Source organism: Bos indicus, chromosome 4 (genome assembly GCF_029378745.1).
Source record: "Bos indicus isolate NIAB-ARS_2022 breed Sahiwal x Tharparkar chromosome 4, NIAB-ARS_B.indTharparkar_mat_pri_1.0, whole genome shotgun sequence".
Taxonomy (NCBI): domain Eukaryota; kingdom Metazoa; phylum Chordata; class Mammalia; order Artiodactyla; family Bovidae; genus Bos; species Bos indicus.
The window spans coordinates 23581009-23599499 of record NC_091763.1 but is presented as its reverse complement, the minus strand read 5'-3'; the positions used below and the strand labels follow the sequence as shown (position 1 = coordinate 23599499).

The following is an 18491-nucleotide window of genomic DNA, read 5'->3' as shown; positions in this document are numbered from 1 at the left end:
ACTCAGATGACCATTATATCTACTACTGTGGGCAAGAATCCCTTAGAAGAAATGGAGTAGCCATCATAGTCAACAAAAGATTCTGAAATGTTTATATATATATATATATATATATATATATATATATATATAAATAATTAGTGTGTATATGTTAATTTCAAACTCCTAAATTATCACTCCTCTCGATGATTACCCCTTTGGTAATCATTAGCTTAATTTTGTGTCTGTGAGTCTCTTTCTGTTTTGTATATAAATTCATAGCTTTTATTTAAATTTTTTAAAGTTTCAGCCTTATTGAGGTGTAATCAACATGTAAAATTATGATATTTAAGGTGTATACTGTGATGATTTAATGCATGTATACAAATCAAAGGATTTCTATGTTGTTGAACATGGCAGTATTACCTTTCTCATCACTGAATAAAATTCCACCGTATGTATGTAATATAGGTGCATACACATTTCACCTTTAGCCATTCATTCTTTGGTGGGCACTTAGGTTTCCATATTTTGCCTATTGTGAATAATGATGCCATGAACATGGGGATGCAGATGTCTCTTTGAGATCCTCTTCTCAGTTTTTGGATATATATGAAGTAATGGAAGTTCTGGGTCATATGATAATTCTATTCTTAAGTTTTTAGAAACTTCCATACAGTCTCTGCACTGACTGTACCAATTATATTCCTACCCGCAATGCACAGGGTACCCTTTTGTCTATATCCTCACCAATACTTGCAATCTCTTGTCTTTTTGATGAGAGACACTCTATCAGGTGAGAGACAATACATCATTGTAGCTTTAATTAGCATATTCCTAGTGACTGGTGATGTGGAGTACTCTTTCATATATCTGTTACCATTTGTATGTCTACCTTGAAAAAATATCTATCACATCTTTGTCCCATTTTGTAATTGAGTTATTATTTTTTTGGTTGTTGAGTAATGTAAATGTCATTTATATTTTTGATATTAACCCTTTTGGATATGTGGTTTGCAAATATCCTCTCTCATTGCATAGGTTGCCCTTTTGTTTTGTTGGTTTCCTTTGCTGTGCAGAAGCTTTTAGATTCTTGTAGTCCACTTTTTATTTTGGTTTCCTGTGTTTTGATATTATATCTAAAATAATCTTTGCCAGAAACAAAGTCAAGGAACTTGGACTTCTCAGGTGACACAAGTAGTAAAGAGCCCACAGGAGATATAAGAGACAAAGGTTTGATCTCTGTGTCGGAAAGGTCCCCTGAAAGAGGTCAGGGCAACCCACTCCAGTGTTCTTGCTGGGAGAATCCCATGGACAGAGGAGCCTGGAGGGCTACAGTCCATAGCGTCGTATAGAGTTGGAACCGACTGAAGCGGCTTAGCAAAGCACAGTATGAAATGAGGAAGTGTGCCACCAGCTTTGTTCTTTCTCAAGATTGCTTAGGCTGTTTGAAGTGTTTTGTGATTTTACACCAATTTTAGGACTTTTTCTATTTCTGTAAAAAGTGTCATTGGATTTTTGATAGAGATTACATTTAATCAATAGATTGCTTTAGGTAGAATGGTCACTTTCAAACATTAATTCTTAGAATCCATGAGTACAGGATATCTTTTCATGTGTCTGTGTCTTCTAAAGAACCAGGTGTTAGCATGTTGATGTTTGGCAGAAACGAACACAATACTGTAAAACAATCATCCTCCAATTAAAAATAAATAAATTTAATTTAAAAAGAAGAAGATTTTAAATGGGAACAGGAGTACCTCACCCCTGCACCATGATTATACACCCATACTCAACACAGAAGAAACAGGCAAAATTGCCCATGTCCTAGTTTTTCCTGGGTGGAGGCTTAACTGCATACTTTTCCAGCTGATACTTGAGGATCTGGCTTCTAATTACCCTGCTAGATACCCTGCTAGGTGCCGGCTGCAAGCATTCCGTTTGGTGTACTGACAGGTCTTGGCACACCCTCAAATACTGGGGGCCACTGAGAACAAAGACTGCAGCTTGGACAATCACAAAGGACTGAGACAAAACCCAGAGCTTGAACTGCACTGACTGATAGACTTCGTCTCCTACAAGAGAGCAGTGTGTCAAGATTAGGAGAGGTGGCTGTCTTATCTAATTTTCAGAAACCAACTTGGAAAGGCAAGGGAAAGGAAGAAATATAGGAATATGTTCTAAACAAAAGAACAAGATAAGTCTTTTTTTTTTAAGATAAATCTTTAGAAAATGATCTTAGTGAAAAGGGGATAGGTGATTTACTGAAAAGAGGGTTCATGCAGACAAGCCAAAGAAAGCAGAGGTAGCTATGTTTATATCAAAGAAAATAAACTTTAAGCCAAGATGGCAACAAGAGAGAAAGAAGGCCATTGTATGATAATAAAGAGGTCAATTCATCATGATTATATAACAATTATAAATATTTATACACCCAATGTCAGAGTACATAATTGTATAAGGCAAATATTAACAGATCTGAAGAGAAATACAGACAGGAGTACAGTATTCGGGGACTTCAATACCTAACTTTCAATCATGGTTGATTATCCAGAGAGAAAATCAATAAGAAAAGAGTGGACTTAGGCTACATGATAGATGTAACAAGCATACACAGAACATTCGTTCTAACAATAACAGGATACACATTCTTCACAATGCCCATTGAACATTTTCTGGGACAGATTAAATGTTAGGCCACAAAACAAGTCTTCAGTTCAGTTCAGTCACTCAGTCATGTCCGACTCTTTGCGACCCCATGAATCGCAGCACGCCAGGCCTCCCTGTCCATCACCATCTCCCGGAGTTCACTCAGACTCACGTCCATCGAGTCAGTGATGCCATCCAGCCATCTCATCCTCTGTTGTCCCCTTCTCCTCCTGCCTCCAATCCCTCCCAGCATCAGAGTCTTTTCCAATGAGTCAACTCTTCGCATGAGGTGGCCAAAGTACTGGAGTTTCAGCTTTAGCATCATTCCTTCCAAAGAAATCCCAGGGCTGATCTCCTTCAGAATGGACTGGTTGGATCTCCTTGCAGTCCAAGGGACTCTCAAGAGTCTTCTCCAACACCACAGTTCAAAAGCATCAATTCTTCGGCACTCAGCTTTCTTCACAGTCCAACTCTCACATCCATACATGACCACTGGAAAAACCACAGCCTTGACTAGATGGACCATTACTTTGTTGGCAAAGTAATGTATCTGTTTTTGAATATGCTATCTAGGTTGTCATAACTTTCCTTCCAAGGAGTAAGCGTCTTTTAATTTCATGGCTGCAATAACCATCTGAAGTGATTTTGGAGCCCCAAAATAAAGTAATTCACTGTTTTCACTGTTTCCCCATCTATTTCCCATGAAGTGATGGGACCAGATGCCATGATCTTAGTTTTCTCAATATTGAGCTTTAAGCCAACTTTTGCACTCTCCTCTTTCACTTTCATCAAGAGGCTTTTCAGTTCCTCTTCACTTTCTGCCATAAGGCTGGTGTCATCTGCATATCTGAGGTTACTGATATTTTTCCCGGCAATCTTGATTCCAGTTTGTGCTTCTTCCAGTCCAGCGTTTCTCATGATGTACTCCGCATATAAGTTAAATAAGCAGGGTGACAATATACAGCCTTGACGTACTCCTTTTCCTATTTGGAACCAGTCTGTTGTTCCATGTCCAGTTCTACTGTTGCTTCCTGACCTGCATACGGGTTTCTCAAGAGGCAGATCAGGTGGTCTGGTATTCCCATCTCTGAAGAATTTTCCACAGTTTATTGTGATCCACACAGTCAAAGGCTTTGACATAGTCAAAAAACAGAAATAGATGTTTTTCTGGAACTCTCTTGCTTTTTCGATGATACAGAGGACGTTGGCAATTTGATCTCTGGTTCCTCTGCCTTTTCTAAAACCAGCTTGAACATAAAACAAGTCTTAATAATTTAAAAAGATTGAAATCATATCAGGCATCTTTTTCAAGCACATCTGGAAGCCAACTGCAAGAGGAAAAAGTGAAAATTCACAAATATGTAGAGATTAAGCAGCATGCTCCTTAACAACAACTGGATCAAAAAAAAAAAAAAAAAAACTTGAGACAAATGAAGGTGGAGACACAACATACCAAACTTATGAGGTGCAGCAGAATCAGTTGGAAGACAGAAGTTGGTAGTGATAAATGCCTACATTTAGAAAAAGGAAGGATCTCAAATAAATGACCTAGCTTTAGACCTCAAGGAACTAGAAAAAAAAAAGAACAAACTAAGCTCATTAGTAGAAGGAAGAAAATAACATAGATCAGAGCAGATCAAAACCACAGTGATATGGTACCTTACACCTGTTAGGATGTCTGTTATAAAAAAGACAAGAGCTAAATGGGGGCAAGGATGTGAAAAATGGGAACTTGTGAATTGTAGGTGGGAAAATAAATCAATGTGACTTCTGTATGAAGCAGTATGCAGATTCCTCAGAAAATTCAGAATACTGTATGATCCCAGATTCTTGCTTCTGTGTGTGTATACATATATATCCAAAGGAAAGGAAGTCATGATCCTGAGTGTTTCTACTCCCATGTTCATGACAGCATTGTTCACAATAGCCAAGGTATAGAAACAACCTAAGTGCCTGTGAACCAATGAATGAATAAAGAAAATGCATCTCCTCTGTCCTTGAACTTCTCCAGGGAAGAACACTGAAGTGGGTAGCCACTCCCTTCTCCAGGGGATCTTCCCAACCCAGGGATCAAACTTTGGGTCTCGTGAATTGTGGTTAGATCCTCTACTGTCTGGGCCACCAGGGAAGCCATTATTCCCACGCCCACACCCACGTAACAGGATGCACCTCCACCTCAGCAGGCAAACGTTCTCTGGCCACTGCAGAGCATCTGCTTCTCCTTGCCCTTCAGCCTAAGTTGCATTTTTCATTCTAGACATCCTGTTCTGTGTCCTCTGGTGGGTACCCTTTGGGAACCAGGGAGTAGCTCTCACTCTAGGCAGGAGCATTAGCTGCAAGAGACAGCTGTGAGGTCACTGTGAGTCCCACCCATGACCTGCCAACAGTGTTGATCCAAAAGGAGCGTTCTCCTTTTTGTGGCCTCCACCACTCTGCAATTACCCGGGACACACACACACACACACATACATATATATATATATATATATATATATATATATATTTAACTCAGCCTTGAAAAGAAGGAAATTCTGTGGTTTTTAATAATATAGGTGATCCTGGAGGGGATTAAACTACGTAAAATAAGTAAGAGAAAAAAAATACTGCATGGTTTTATTTATATATGGAATTAAAAAAATAGTTGAACTATCAACAGTAGTGGGAGAATTAGGTAGAGGCTGGTAAAAGGACACACACTTTCATTTTTAAGATGAATATATTGTGAGGACCTGATACATAACATGGTGACATAGTAAGTAAAACTATATTTTATAATAGAAATTTGCTATGAGAGTAGAAGCGTTAAGTGTTTTCACAAAAATAAAATAATCAGATACATGAAGTGATGGGTATGTTAATTAAGTTGGTAATGGGAATTCTTTCATAATGTATATGTACCTCAAATTACCACACTGTACACTTTAAATATATTCTAATTTTGTGGATTACACCTCAGTGAAGGGATATTTTCATCCATTATTACATCAATTGCATTTTCTGCCCATTTCTTTCTTCTCCTGAGATCCTGATAATGTACATGTTGTTGTTGTTGTTCAGTAGCTAAGTTGTGTCTGACTCTTTGTGACCCCATAAACTGCAACATGTCAGGCCTCCCTGTGCTTCACTATCTCCCTGAGTTTACTTAAACTCATGTCCATCGAGACAGTGATGCCATGCAGCCATCTTATCCTCTGTCGCCCCTTTTTCCTCTTGCCCTCAGTCTTTCTCAGCACCTGGGTCTTTCCAGTGAGTTTGTTGTTTGCATCAGGTGGCATAGTATTGGAGCTTCAGCTTCAGTATCAGCCTTTCCAATGAATATTCGGGACTGATTTCCTTTAGGATTGACAGGTTTCATCTCCTTGCTGTCCAAGGGACTCTCAAGAGTCTTCTCCAACACCGCAGTTCAAAAGCATCAATTCTTCAGCACTCAGCCTTCTTTACGGTCCAAATCTCACATCTTTACATGACTCCTGGAAAAACCATAGCTTTGACTATACGGATCTTTGCCAGCAAAGTGATGTCTTTGTTTTTTAATATGCTGCTAGGTTTGTCATAGCTTTTCTTCCAAGGAGCAGGCTTCTTTTAATTTCATCATTGCAGTCACCACCCACAATGATTTTGGACCCCAAGCAAATAAAGTCTGTTACTGGTTCCATTATTTCCCCATCTATTTGCCATGAAGTGATGGGACCATATGCCATGATCTTCATTTTTTTTAATGTTGTGTTTTAAGTCAGCTTTTGCACTCTCCTCTTTTACCTTCGTCAAGAGGCTCTTGAGTTCCTCTTCACTTTCTTGCCATTAGGGTGGTGTCATCTGCATATCTGTGGTTACTGATATTTCTCCCTGTAATCTTGATTTCAGCTTGTGCTTCATCCAGCCTGGTACTTTGCATGATGTACTCTGCATAAAAGTTAAATAAACAGGATGACAGTATACAGCCTTGACATATTCTTTTCCCAATTTTGAACCAGTCTGTTGTTCCATGCCCAGTTCTAACTACTGCTTCTTGTCCTGCATATGGGTTTCTCAGGAGGCAGGTAAGATGGTCTGGTACTCCAGTCTCTAACACTGTGCTATTCCTTCACAGTGGAGAAACCGATAAATAACCTTCCAAGCAATAAACCATGATGAAATAAGATGTTAGTTTCTAGCCTATAAAATATGAAAATTGAACTAGATAAGGTCAAAGGGCCTGCCCATAGCCAGCATGTTGTGATTATTACTTTTTAAAGTCAGTTCCATAAGATTGTATCTTTTCTGGATCTTCCCCAACCTCCCAGCCTTCATCTACTGATTCACGGATTGGAAACCAGTGGAATATTCCCCATGTGACAGTATGCTCAATTTAAGAGGTAGCTCTCCTTTCATCATCCAAGTCAAATTTGGCTAGGTTTTAGATCATGTTTGATATAAGTTTGAACTATTTTATTTTTATAAATCATAATATACTTAAGTCAAAAAAGTTTAATTACAAAGTAGGAATACATTTTTTATGGGGCCATATGTCCTTTAAATGCAATTGGACTGTGTTTGTCTTTCCAATGCTTTGCAGTAAATGGATGTTCAGTAAATGTTTGTTGAATAAAATTAACATGACAAGGTGTTTTTAAATACCAGTTTACATAAAAGTCTGTGATTGAACATGGACTTATATTTACTGTATGTAATCTATGGTATTACATTATTCAAGCTCTGCTTCTCATAATTTTTTGTTTGTATAAGATTTATCTTATTTCTATTTGTAGAAGGTCAACAAAGGTCTTGCTTGTAATCACTGATTCAGGACTATTATTTTAGAAAGACACATTTAAGTGTGTAACATCCTATTTTCTTTAAGCATCTGGCCCAGTATTCACCAGACCATTTGCAGATTTAAGAGTCAAAAGTGGGAGAAAACCATGTGTTTCTTAGAGATTATATGGGTCCTGTTGTTACTGGTTTGTACAACGTTCAGGAAATGAGATTTTAGGGAATTTTATTGATTGAATTTGTGTAGTAGAAAAACCATTTGGAGAAGTACTGGGGACAGGCATTTATTACAGTTCTGTGGGGTCTGAGTGATACGCCTGAAAGGATGCTTGAAACCACAAGAAGTGAGTCACTTCCCTAAAGTGCCACAGTTATTTACCAGCAGAGTAAGGGCTGGGTGAATTTAAACATCTTTATTCCCTGTCCACTTATCTTTCCAATGCCTTGCATTCATAGGCTGATTCATTGACTCATTTTCTCATTTATTAAAAAAAAACAATTATTTACTATGCATACACATATTTTAAGCACTTTGATGGATTCCAGAGATACATGAGCGAGCTAAACAAACAGGACTTCTGCCATTGTAGGTTTACTGACCTTTGGCTTTTCTTTGCAGTGAATGAGTATTATTAAATCACTGAATTTAGTTTGAGAGTACATGTTTCTATGGCAAAAGAGATTTAGTTGAAAGTTAAGAAATTATTTCTTTCTGTATTCCCATAAATTGTAGATTTTTTTGACTAATGGAAATTTATAGGACAAGTTCATTTTTCTATCACTATCTTTTTAGATTAAGTATACAATGATCCTTATGAAGTTTCTGAAAATTTAGAACTGGGGGCCAAGAGGCATCTTAGAGAAATGAGCATGAGTTTATAAAGCAGTTATTTTTAAGTTTTCCTCCAAAATAGAAAATACTGAGTTGCAAGGGTCAGAGATAAGGATCAGCCATCAATTCCCAACCTAAACTTTTCTTCTTCCATTATCAAACCTTGGGGATTGTGTGGTAGTCTTGTTAAGAAAGTGGTTTCTTCTTTAAATCTCACTAATGTTGTAAGCAATTTTTAAAAAGCCAGCCAAACTAAGTGCTCATGATCAATTATTTCAATTCTTCCTGGTTCTTACTTTTCTATCTAGGCTGGATCTTTAGTTTCCTGTTTGTCTGTAATAAAGATATCTAAGAAATTCTCTCTCTCTCTAGAATGTTTACAATGTAACTACTCTTCCTAAATATATTTGACTTTTAAAATGAGAGTAAAAGTAAAGCTGAACCCCTGCCACCCCCGCCGTATTGCTAAACTATGGGATTTGAAAGGCAGGATAACTCTCACATCACATCACTTAGGAATAAAGTTAGCCTCTGTATCAAATGTGTCTTTAAGTGATGTACACTACTTTTGCCTAGTTCCTTAGGTTCCACTGTATATGAAATGTGGAGTTACTCTTCACATTTTTTATTATGTTTTTAATTTGTTCATTTTTAATTGAAGGATAATTGCTTTATAATATTGTGTTGGTTTTTGTCATTCATCAACATGAATCAGTCACTGGTATACATATCTCCCCTCCCTCCTGTACCTCCACCCCATCTCTCACCCCATTCCACCCCTTAGGTTGTCACAGGGTCCTTCGAGTTCCCTGCGTCATATAGCAAATTCTCATTGGCTATCTATCTATTTAATATCAGTTGCATGTTGTTTGATACTTATTTAATGAAAGTGAAAGTGAAGTTGCTCAGTTGTGTCTAACTCTTTGTGACCCTATGGACTGTAGCCTACCAGGCTTTTCTGTCCATGGGATTTTCCAGGCAAGAGTACTGGAGTGGGTTGCCAAAGCCAGGGATGAAACCCCGGGTCTCCTGCACTGCGGGCGGACACTTTACCATCTGAGACACCACGGAAGAAATTGAGGCAAAAATATGTGGCTGTTTGGCATCAGTTTTCATTAGAATTTGACATTTGAAAAGTTGTAGATACTCTGAATTTACTGTATTGCATGATTTTTAAAAGAAAACTTTTTTTTTTCTGTTACAATTGTAGTTGGGTTGGTTTAGTAAAATTGATATTTATTGGATAATTGAGAAATGCTTTGAACATTAACTGGCCTTTGTTTTGCTAAAGGCAGTGATTTTTCTAATGTAAACAGATCAGGAAAAGATGTACTGTCTAATCCTTTTGGGTTTCTTCCCTCCTTCTGGGTTCCCTGTTGTATTTCCAGGGGCTTTTTCTTTTTTTTGCATTAACATCTGTTCAATTTAATCCTGACTCCACAATCCCTAACAACTGGGAAAATGTATGGCAAATATGAAAATTGCTCAGAGCAAGGTAGAGATAATTAAAGGTGTTCATTACTAATAAAATAAAAAATAATTAAGTTTATTTTTAGTTCAGAAAATTGAATGCTGAAAGAGGATTAAAAGTAATATTCAATTAAGATGTATGCGTGCACACTCGTGCATGTGTGTGTTCATAGTCTCCCATCCTATTACAGAATAAGAACATGAAGACAGACTATAGCAGATAAATTTAGTCATTAAGAAGTATTCTAGTCTTGGGGGGTTTGGAGACCCTCTTTAATTTATAAATTCTACTGCATATCACCTTGTGTGAGAATAATCTCGAGATATAACAGGGCAGAGAACGAGCAGCCAATAAGGAGAAAGGGAACATTCATAGACAGCGGTAACCAGTAGGTTTCACCAGAATTTGTAGCCGACAGTGTTATTAACACATTGAAATCACAGTAGATGTATCACAGAGGAGCTGAGAGACATCCAGGGGCATGTATATCAACATTCTCTGCATTTAAGCTGTAAACACACTCCTTAATAGCTGTCTGGCTTTGCACACATTTTGTAAAACAGGCTTTTTTTTTTTTTTACTGACTTATATTTTTATTACCCCCCAATTCATTATTTTATATACATAACTCAAAACTTTCATTTTTACCTGTGCCCTAATTGGTTAGACATATGTACAACTCTTTTAATATTTGCCTACTCTCTCCCATCCTTTCCTTCTTCATCCTCATCCATCCCCCAATCACCTGTTTCCAGGTTACCAAGTCTGAATATAGAAAGAGTGTGCAGCTGCTACAGTTTCTAGAAGTGGGTTAGGCAGGTCATTGATGAACAATGACCCATCAAGGACTTTAGTTGGCTGAAGGGAGAGACAGACAGGTATCAGCTTTCCTGTTGGAGGGGAATTGTATTCTGAATGGTAGTAATTGCCGTGAATCAAGCTCAGTGCTTCAACGACAGCCACTCATACCTGTCCAGTCTCCTCCCTTGTCTTATAACTGGTCCAGCAGTTAAATAGCTGTCGAGCACCGTCTCCTGTCTCATTTTCCCTGAGTTCCAACAGCAGTAGTAACAACAGCAGCTGTAGAAGCGGCAGCCAGAGATAGGCAAGGCTGTTGCTTGCAGCCGCTGAGTGGATCGCCTCCTCCTCGCTACACACACACACACACACACACACACTTCAATATCAACGCATCTCGCTATAAATCAAGGACTCAAAGACATGAGAGAAGAGCATTAGTCATGGACAACAAGTATTTCATCTCTGACAAATTCCTCCTGATGCTTATTGGTATGGATAATAAAATAATCATTCGTGATACCTAGTGGGAGCCTGGAGGCGGCCGCGGTAGAGGAGGAGGGAAGTGGGAGGAGTGAGGGGTGGGGAGGGGGGCTGCCAAAGATGACTTTGAGGATCCGGAAACCTCCAGCTTTCAGCCTCCGCGGTTTTTGAGTTGCAAATTGTCAGGAACCGGGAGGCTGCCGGCAGCCCGTGTTGTTGACTGGAAGTGGATTTCCATCTCTCAGACACTAGTTAGACTGGGCTGGGTGTTCTGGAAGGGGGGTGGAAGTCGAGAGGAGGAGATGCTGTGAGCAGAGTTCTTGAAGCTCCACTCCTCTGGGGAAGCCGAGCTGTGAGGGAGCCTTCTGACTGAGCGGAGCGTGTGAATTGGAAGGGATCCTGTTAGCTGGCGAGTCCCGGTTCCTCTCCGGAAAAGCAGTCGCTCTGGCTTCAGAGCTGTGCCCAGCCTTCGCCTGCATCACACTGCAGTAAGTTCAGCTCGACACGGTTGGTAATTTGAGTGGCTTCTGGGTATGTGGTGCGGGGGGAAGGGAAGCTGACCAGAAATGGCGAGGAAAGTTAGAAAAGCAGAGCTTTGGATTCTCCACGAGATATTGAATCGGTTTGTCTCTTTGACTTCTGTCCTAGTTAGGCTGTAACCGAGTTACTCTCAGTTAGGTACCTACGGACACTGCTTGTCGGGTAGGTCTGCAGGAAGCACCCTGTTTATGGTGATTTTCGGCAACAACACTGGTAAATGCGTTTTCTAGATTTATTTACAAGAGTGGGCTTCTGAAAGTTACTAATGCATAACAGCTTGCATTTTCTACAGAAAATTTGTGAGGAGGCTGGCTTAGATTTTCAAATGCCCAGTTAATTAAGTTTCATTCCAGACTTATTCCTAACCTGTACAAAAGCCATCAAACAAAACAAGAGTCTTTGATTTACTTTATTAAGACGTGAAGTAGATCTTTAAATAATTGCTAGGCAACAACCTGAGGCAACACTGATGATGTGAGAAACATTCAAGTACTCTTTAGTGGGTACAGGATTCCCCCACTTTCTTACTACTGCAATAATCTCTTCCACTTGCTAAACGGTGCCTTCTTTGAAATTTCTAAGTGTTGATTTATTACGTACATGGATTTATACTTAGATCCAAGCAGCATTGTGTTCACGGCAAAAAAAACCAAAAAAATTGAGGCTTAAAAAACTTTTTTTAAAAAAATGACTTCTACTGGTTGCTCAAATTGCAGATAACCAACTTTTAAAAGGATGTAGAAACAGGTCAGCTCATTGTAAAGCAAATGACCAAATGAATGCGAATACAAGCAGAACATGAAAGGTCTTTTTCAAAAAGGAAACCAGGAATAATCTAAGAACACTGGGGTATTTCTAACCAGGTCCTCTTTTACACTGACTAGATTTTTATAATGGAGAAAAAAAGGGGACTCTCTCAAGCAGAAAGAATATGTCACAAAAAAACTAGATTTAGCTACAGGATCCTTGAAGACAATACTATGTTACTATAGTTTTAAAAGAGAAATATCTCTTTTAATATCTCCAAATATTTTAGTTTTCGGTTTTATCAATATTTCTCTAACCACCTAATCATGTTTTATTATAAACATATTCTGAATATAATTTAATAACTTTATGCATCTTAGGGATCTCCAGGTATATTTGTGTTCTTATTGCTATATCCAGCTTTTTGGAGGTAATCCATTCCAGACATGCATAATTTCTCAGTGCAAAAAAACTTACATCACAAAGTCAAATATAATCCAGGGGATATATTTGTTATGATAGTGCATGCATGATGGTGTTTAAAGTTTTTAGCAAAAAAGAAAAAACAATCTATACAAAGACTAAAATAATGTTTGTTGTGAGTTTATAAGTAGTTCCCAGATAACTCTAGAATAAATCATTACCCGAACCTCAATAATTTAGCTAAAGAGAATAAAAATCAGCCTGAGAGCCTGGTTGAAATTGATAAGAATTTAGATTGAATAGGAGGCCTTCAGGATTTCTTTAAAGAAAAAACTTAGACAGGTGGTATTGAGTTTGGGGAATACCTTTGCTTGGTATTTTGGTTGTCCTATTGGTAAACAAACCTCGTGTTATATCTGACGAGAAGATTTTCAAAGCCATTTTTGGAATAAAATAATTATTTTAAAGTTTAAACCATTGGTAAGGTTTCTTGGAACAGAGTCTGAACTAGACAAGTATCCTGTGACTCATGCTTTTCCTTGCACACGTGAAAGAAGGAAGAGTTGTGGCCAGACAAGCCAGACGAAGATCATCTGGTCCCTCAATCTAATTCTGCCTACCAATCATGACTGTGATGTTGATATCTAGGCTTGAAATGATATTTTAAGAATATCCTTTCCTGGGTGCTTCTCTTCCTGGCTGGCCTCAGGAATAGAACTGTACTTATGGATGCTTGGTACTCTAGCATTATTCTCTTTACAAGAGTAATGCCTTTAGTTTAGAAGCACCTGCCTGGAGAAAGCTCTAGACAAGATGTTGGAGAAGCCTCTTCCTAATGTTCCTCTTGCATCCATGGCATTTTCTTTCTCTTGCAAAACACCAACACAAAATATGACCTCCAGTAAGCATCCCACCCACCTGTTCATCCTTAAGGTATTAACTGTGAAGTAGGTTCAACTCCTTGATAGCTCCTTAAGTTATTTGCATGTATGGTGGTTTTCTCACTGTGTAACCCATCAGAAGTTCCTGGTTACGGTGAGTGCGGTAATGGCAGCACTTAGGTTAAGCACTTTGTTTGTTTGCTTTATAATTGTAGTCAATTTACAGTATGCGTTTCAAGTGTATACCATAGTGGTTCAGTATTGTTATGATTGCATTCCGTTGAAAAATTATAAAATGTTGGCTGTATAACCCGAGCTGTGTATTACATCTTTGTATTTTATTTATTTTAAACCAAGTCGTTTGTACCTTCTCCTGTCATGCCCTTCCCAAGGTTAAGCACTTTGAATATGTTTTCTCACTTATGGGATAAGAGCTACAGGTAAGAGATGGCATTCTCTCCCATTTATAAGAAATTCAGCCCCAGAGGGAATAAGTAAATTACCAAAGGAACATATTTAGTACATGGTGGGCTTGGATTAGCCCTCAAGTGTGACTAGCTCCAACTCTTCATCACTTTGTCACTTTGTTTTATTACAACAGTACTCTACCATGGATCAAGTGGAATGAACTTATTGTTTTGCAGATGGTATGGGCTCAGAGTGCTTGAAAAATTATATCAGTCAAGAGAGAACTCTCAGCTTTACTGATACCCAAGATTGAATCTGCTTAAATTGGAACCTAAATTGACCCCCAAACCAAATTTGGCGTACTTTACAATTCCAATTTCAGTGTTCTGCTCTGGCTTCATGAATCATGAAAATGAAGCCGAGGGCATCTTTGCTGGGAAGAAAGATGATGGAGTTAATGTGGGAGTAAAATAAGGAGATCACATGGTGGGAGGCTGGGCTGAGACCTTGTCTAGATTCTGTGCTCTGAGGAACTTTTAAAAACAACCTCTTCGGGCTGTGTGTGGGGTGGGGATGTTTAAAGACCCAGATAAAGCAGAGAATCAAAATGTCTCCTTAAATAGGTCTGATTATAAAAATTAGAGTAGCCTTGTGTTCAGATAATCTCCTTTGCGTGTGTGTGCGTGTATGTGTGTTTAAGAGTAAAGATGATGATTCAAAGAAAAGTAGGGAGAAAGACCAGATGATGACCGAAGAGGTAAAACAGTACTTGGAAATATCACTGGCTCTTGCATAATCACCTTCTGAAAATTTGCCAGGAAATGAAAGACCATCTTTAACTGGTGAGGATAAAAGCAAAATGGTTCATTTAGGTAAAATTTGAAGTGTTAAGGAGAATAACATGATTACTGTCATTTGTCGTCTCATCACAGAAGACAAATACTAACAAGGAATAAAATGAAAATGTTATGGGCATAATGCCAAACAATATTTTAAGATTGGTCTTTCTCAGCATGCTAAATTTAAACAGCTGAAATTCTTTTTTTTTAAGTATTATCTGAGTCAACAATTGGAAATGAAGAATTTGCCTTGTAACAGGGATTGCATTTTAAATTTGAAACACAATGTCCTTGACTCAGTTATTTCTTATTGGCAATATGCCAGTCACTACAGATTAAGGAGCACAAAAGCTGTCATCTTCAAAATAAGTGTATAAATATACATGCTCCGTAAGGAAAGGTGATGTTACTGAGCTGTTGTCATAGATCTGTATGGTGATGGGGCTTTGCAAACACATTCATGATGTCAGCCCCGATTCTTTCTGTTTTCTTTGTCATTTGTGATACTGCTGGTGGAGGTTAGGAATAGAGTCAGTTTCAAGGCTTGATTTTTGAATGTGGTGCCTTGGCTTTCTTGCCCTCATATTTTAAAAATGGTGACAGTAACTTTTATTGTGTGCTTCCTACATGCTAGTTGCTTGTTTAAGCATCTTGAGCATAAAATCTTGAAAACACTCATATGGGATAATCCTATTATCATCATCATTTCCATTTTATAAAGGGAACACTGAGGCACAAGAGGGTTAATTGACTTACCAGCCACAGTTAGAGATTAGGATCCAGCTGGGATGGGAACCCGACAGTCTGGCTCTGGAGCCCATGCTTTTAACCAAAAGCTTATCACTGGTTTGTTATGACCCTGCATGTTACAAGCTACTTGTTCATCTTTTTCGTTTCTGCTTATGGCTATTTTTGGGCTTCCCTGGTTGCTCAGATGGTAAGGAATCTGTATGCAGTGTAGGAGACCCAGGGTTGATCCCTGGGTCGGGAAGATCCCCTGGAGAAGGCTATCTCTGTCTATAACTTCTTTCTGGATACAGTCAGTCTGTTAGGTTTTACGTGATGATGCGTCTGTATCTCTTAATCTTCTGCTCTAGTATCATGACCTTCTTGAATTCTGTTTGTATTTTACCACTGGCCCCACTGTCCTTCTCAATGGTTCCACTGAAATGTGTGCTTGACTTTAAAATTGAATATGCCAGAGAAGGTTGAAATAATCTTATCTAAGGAAGCCAAGCCTTTTTCATCTCTGGGACTTCAGTGCTGCAGATAGTGTCTAATACATTATTGGAGTTCAATAATAAGTTACACTTTTGGTACACTGAATTCAAAGCTCTAATTCAGTTCTATGAAAAAAATAGATAGTCCCTTTCACAGGCTTTGTCGTTGTTCAGTCGCTAAGTCGTGTCTGCCTCTTTGCGACCCTATGGACTATAGCCTGCCAGGCTCCTCTGTATTCTCCAGGCAGGAATACTGGAGTGGGTTGCCATTTCCTTCTCCAGGGCATCTTATTGGCAGGCAGATTCTTCATCAGTGAGCCACAAGGGAGGCCCTTCACAGGCTTTACCCTTTGCAAAAAAAGGCTAGAGAATAGTCTTTCAGTTGTAAGTTGCAAGGTCTGAGCCATGTAGTATATTTTAATACACTGAATTCATAATTATTATAAAATTACTCACAAGATATTTCTCACCCTGTCTGGAACTGCATATCTAGAACATAGGAGATAATGTTTTCCGATATGATAGATGTCATACTTATTTCCAAATCATAATATTGAAATTTTTAATGATATCTAGTTTATGGTACTAATGTATTTTTAAGGGGGAAAACAAATATTAGAATAAATTATCCATTAAAAATGTTTTGCTCTGTGGGACAATAAAGTTGCAAAATGGTGCTTTTTATAAATTGTTGAACTCTTTTTTTCTTTTGAGGAAAAGTCTTGAGGCTTTGATTCAGTCATTGCTCAAAAATATTGAGTCATATCTGTGACCAGACGATAGAAACTTGCCTACGACTAGAGAAAAATGAAGAAATGGATGAAAGTGAAAGTGAAAGTTGCTCTGTTGTGTCTAACTCTTTGTGACCCCATGGACTGTACAGTCCATGGAATTCTCCAAGCAAGAATACTGGAGTGGATAGCCTTTCCCTTCTCCAGGAAATGTTTCCAACCCAGGGATAGAACCCAGTTCTCCTGCATTGTGGGTGGATTCTTTATCAGCTGAGCCACAAGGGAAGCTGGATAATGGGGGGAAAATCAATCCCCATTTCTCCTCCTCCAAAAGAAGCATTTTTTGTTTATGGGATAATTTGGGTTTTACTTGTTAAATGATTTTTAAAATTTCTTTCAGTAAGTATGTAAATATTATAACAATGTGAACTAGATGGACATCACATAAGGCTTTCCAAAATACAATATTTTTATTAAAAATATCATCTTAGGTCAAATGATTCTATTTCAGTCTCTTTTTAATCCACATGAATTAGTTATGAAATATTAAATAATAACCAGGAAAAGGACAGACTGAATGAGAAGTGCGGTAGCTATTTAAAATCTCTTTGAAATTCTGTCAGCAGACTAATCTCTGGATAAGCTTACCCCACTGAGGTGGCTAGGCCTTCTTTTGTAATATAATTACAATTAAGTTGAAAGAATCTTAGCTCATATCATAGTTTGATGATTCATCTTGAAGATGTGGAGAAGTTGACTCCATGTATAATTTCTGAACATGCAACAATGCTCATTTGAATTTCATTATTCCCTTCTTAGCCACTACGATATAGGGGTTAAAACTTACATTTTATATTCAAATTGCCTAGCTGCAAACCTTTACTACTTGGATGACCTTGAGCAAGTTAGTTAAATTCTATGCTTTAGATTTCTCTTTGAAAAGCAGGGATAAATGAAAATGATACCCACTTCATAGAATTAAATGATTTAATCATGTAAGGGTCTGAGAACAGAAGGCGCATAATAAATATTTTAAAGTATTAGTTATTTATTATTTCCTATTAATTTTGGGGATGTTGTCTCAGGTAAAGAATGAAGTATCAATAACAGAGAAAATATTTGAAATAAAATCTAAATCTAAAAGTAGTTTTTATCTTAGTTTTATATTCTTAAAAATATGACTCATAAAATCTATTAAACGTTATAATCAACATTCTCTATAGAGAGTCTTCTTTTTATTTTTCCCAAAAGGCTTTTATTGAATTATTAAAAATGGTAACAGTTAACCCAGATCATTTAAATAACACATGTAAACACCACCCATAGAGTGGCTGGCAAAATTTTAATTCACCTCCTCTTAACTAGAATCATAATAAGAGGTCTTTCAATTTCATTCTTCTTAAAAATATAGTCACAGCTATCCCACTCCAGTATCATGCATGGAGGATTCCACAGGCAGAGAGGCCTGACAGGCTACAGTCCATGGGGTTGCAAAGAGTTGGACACAACTGAGCGACTAACACACATACATCATTCATTTAAGGCACAGAATGATATTTTGTTTTCATTGATATTGACTACTCTGCTGTTTATACCCAAGCCTGCTGGGAAATGTGACCTCTTCTGTGAGGAGACTGATTACTCCCTAGATCAGCTCCTTTTGAATTAGATGAACTGGAAAGAGGAAGAAAGAGAGGTGCTGTGCAAAAGCATTATAGGATCCTTGACCTGAAAACAG

The 18491-nt window shown here is 38.0% G+C and overlaps 1 protein-coding gene across 8 annotated transcripts in view; it reads left to right on the top strand.

Moving 5' to 3' along the window:
• Positions 1-10721: 10721 nt before the first annotated feature.
• DGKB (diacylglycerol kinase beta) overlaps positions 10722-18491 on the top strand; it is an 870186-nt gene continuing 862416 nt past the window's right edge. For 5 of the 8 annotated variants that reach the window (XM_019958484.2, XM_019958481.2, XM_019958483.2 and 2 more), the window contains exon 1: positions 11104-11452. The gene's annotated coding sequence lies outside the window, so the exon portion shown is untranslated. Of the gene's footprint in view, positions 10974-11103; positions 11472-18491 lie in introns of those variants that run through there. The other 3 variants (XM_019958478.2, XM_019958479.2, XM_019958482.2) reach the window with 3 other exon arrangements.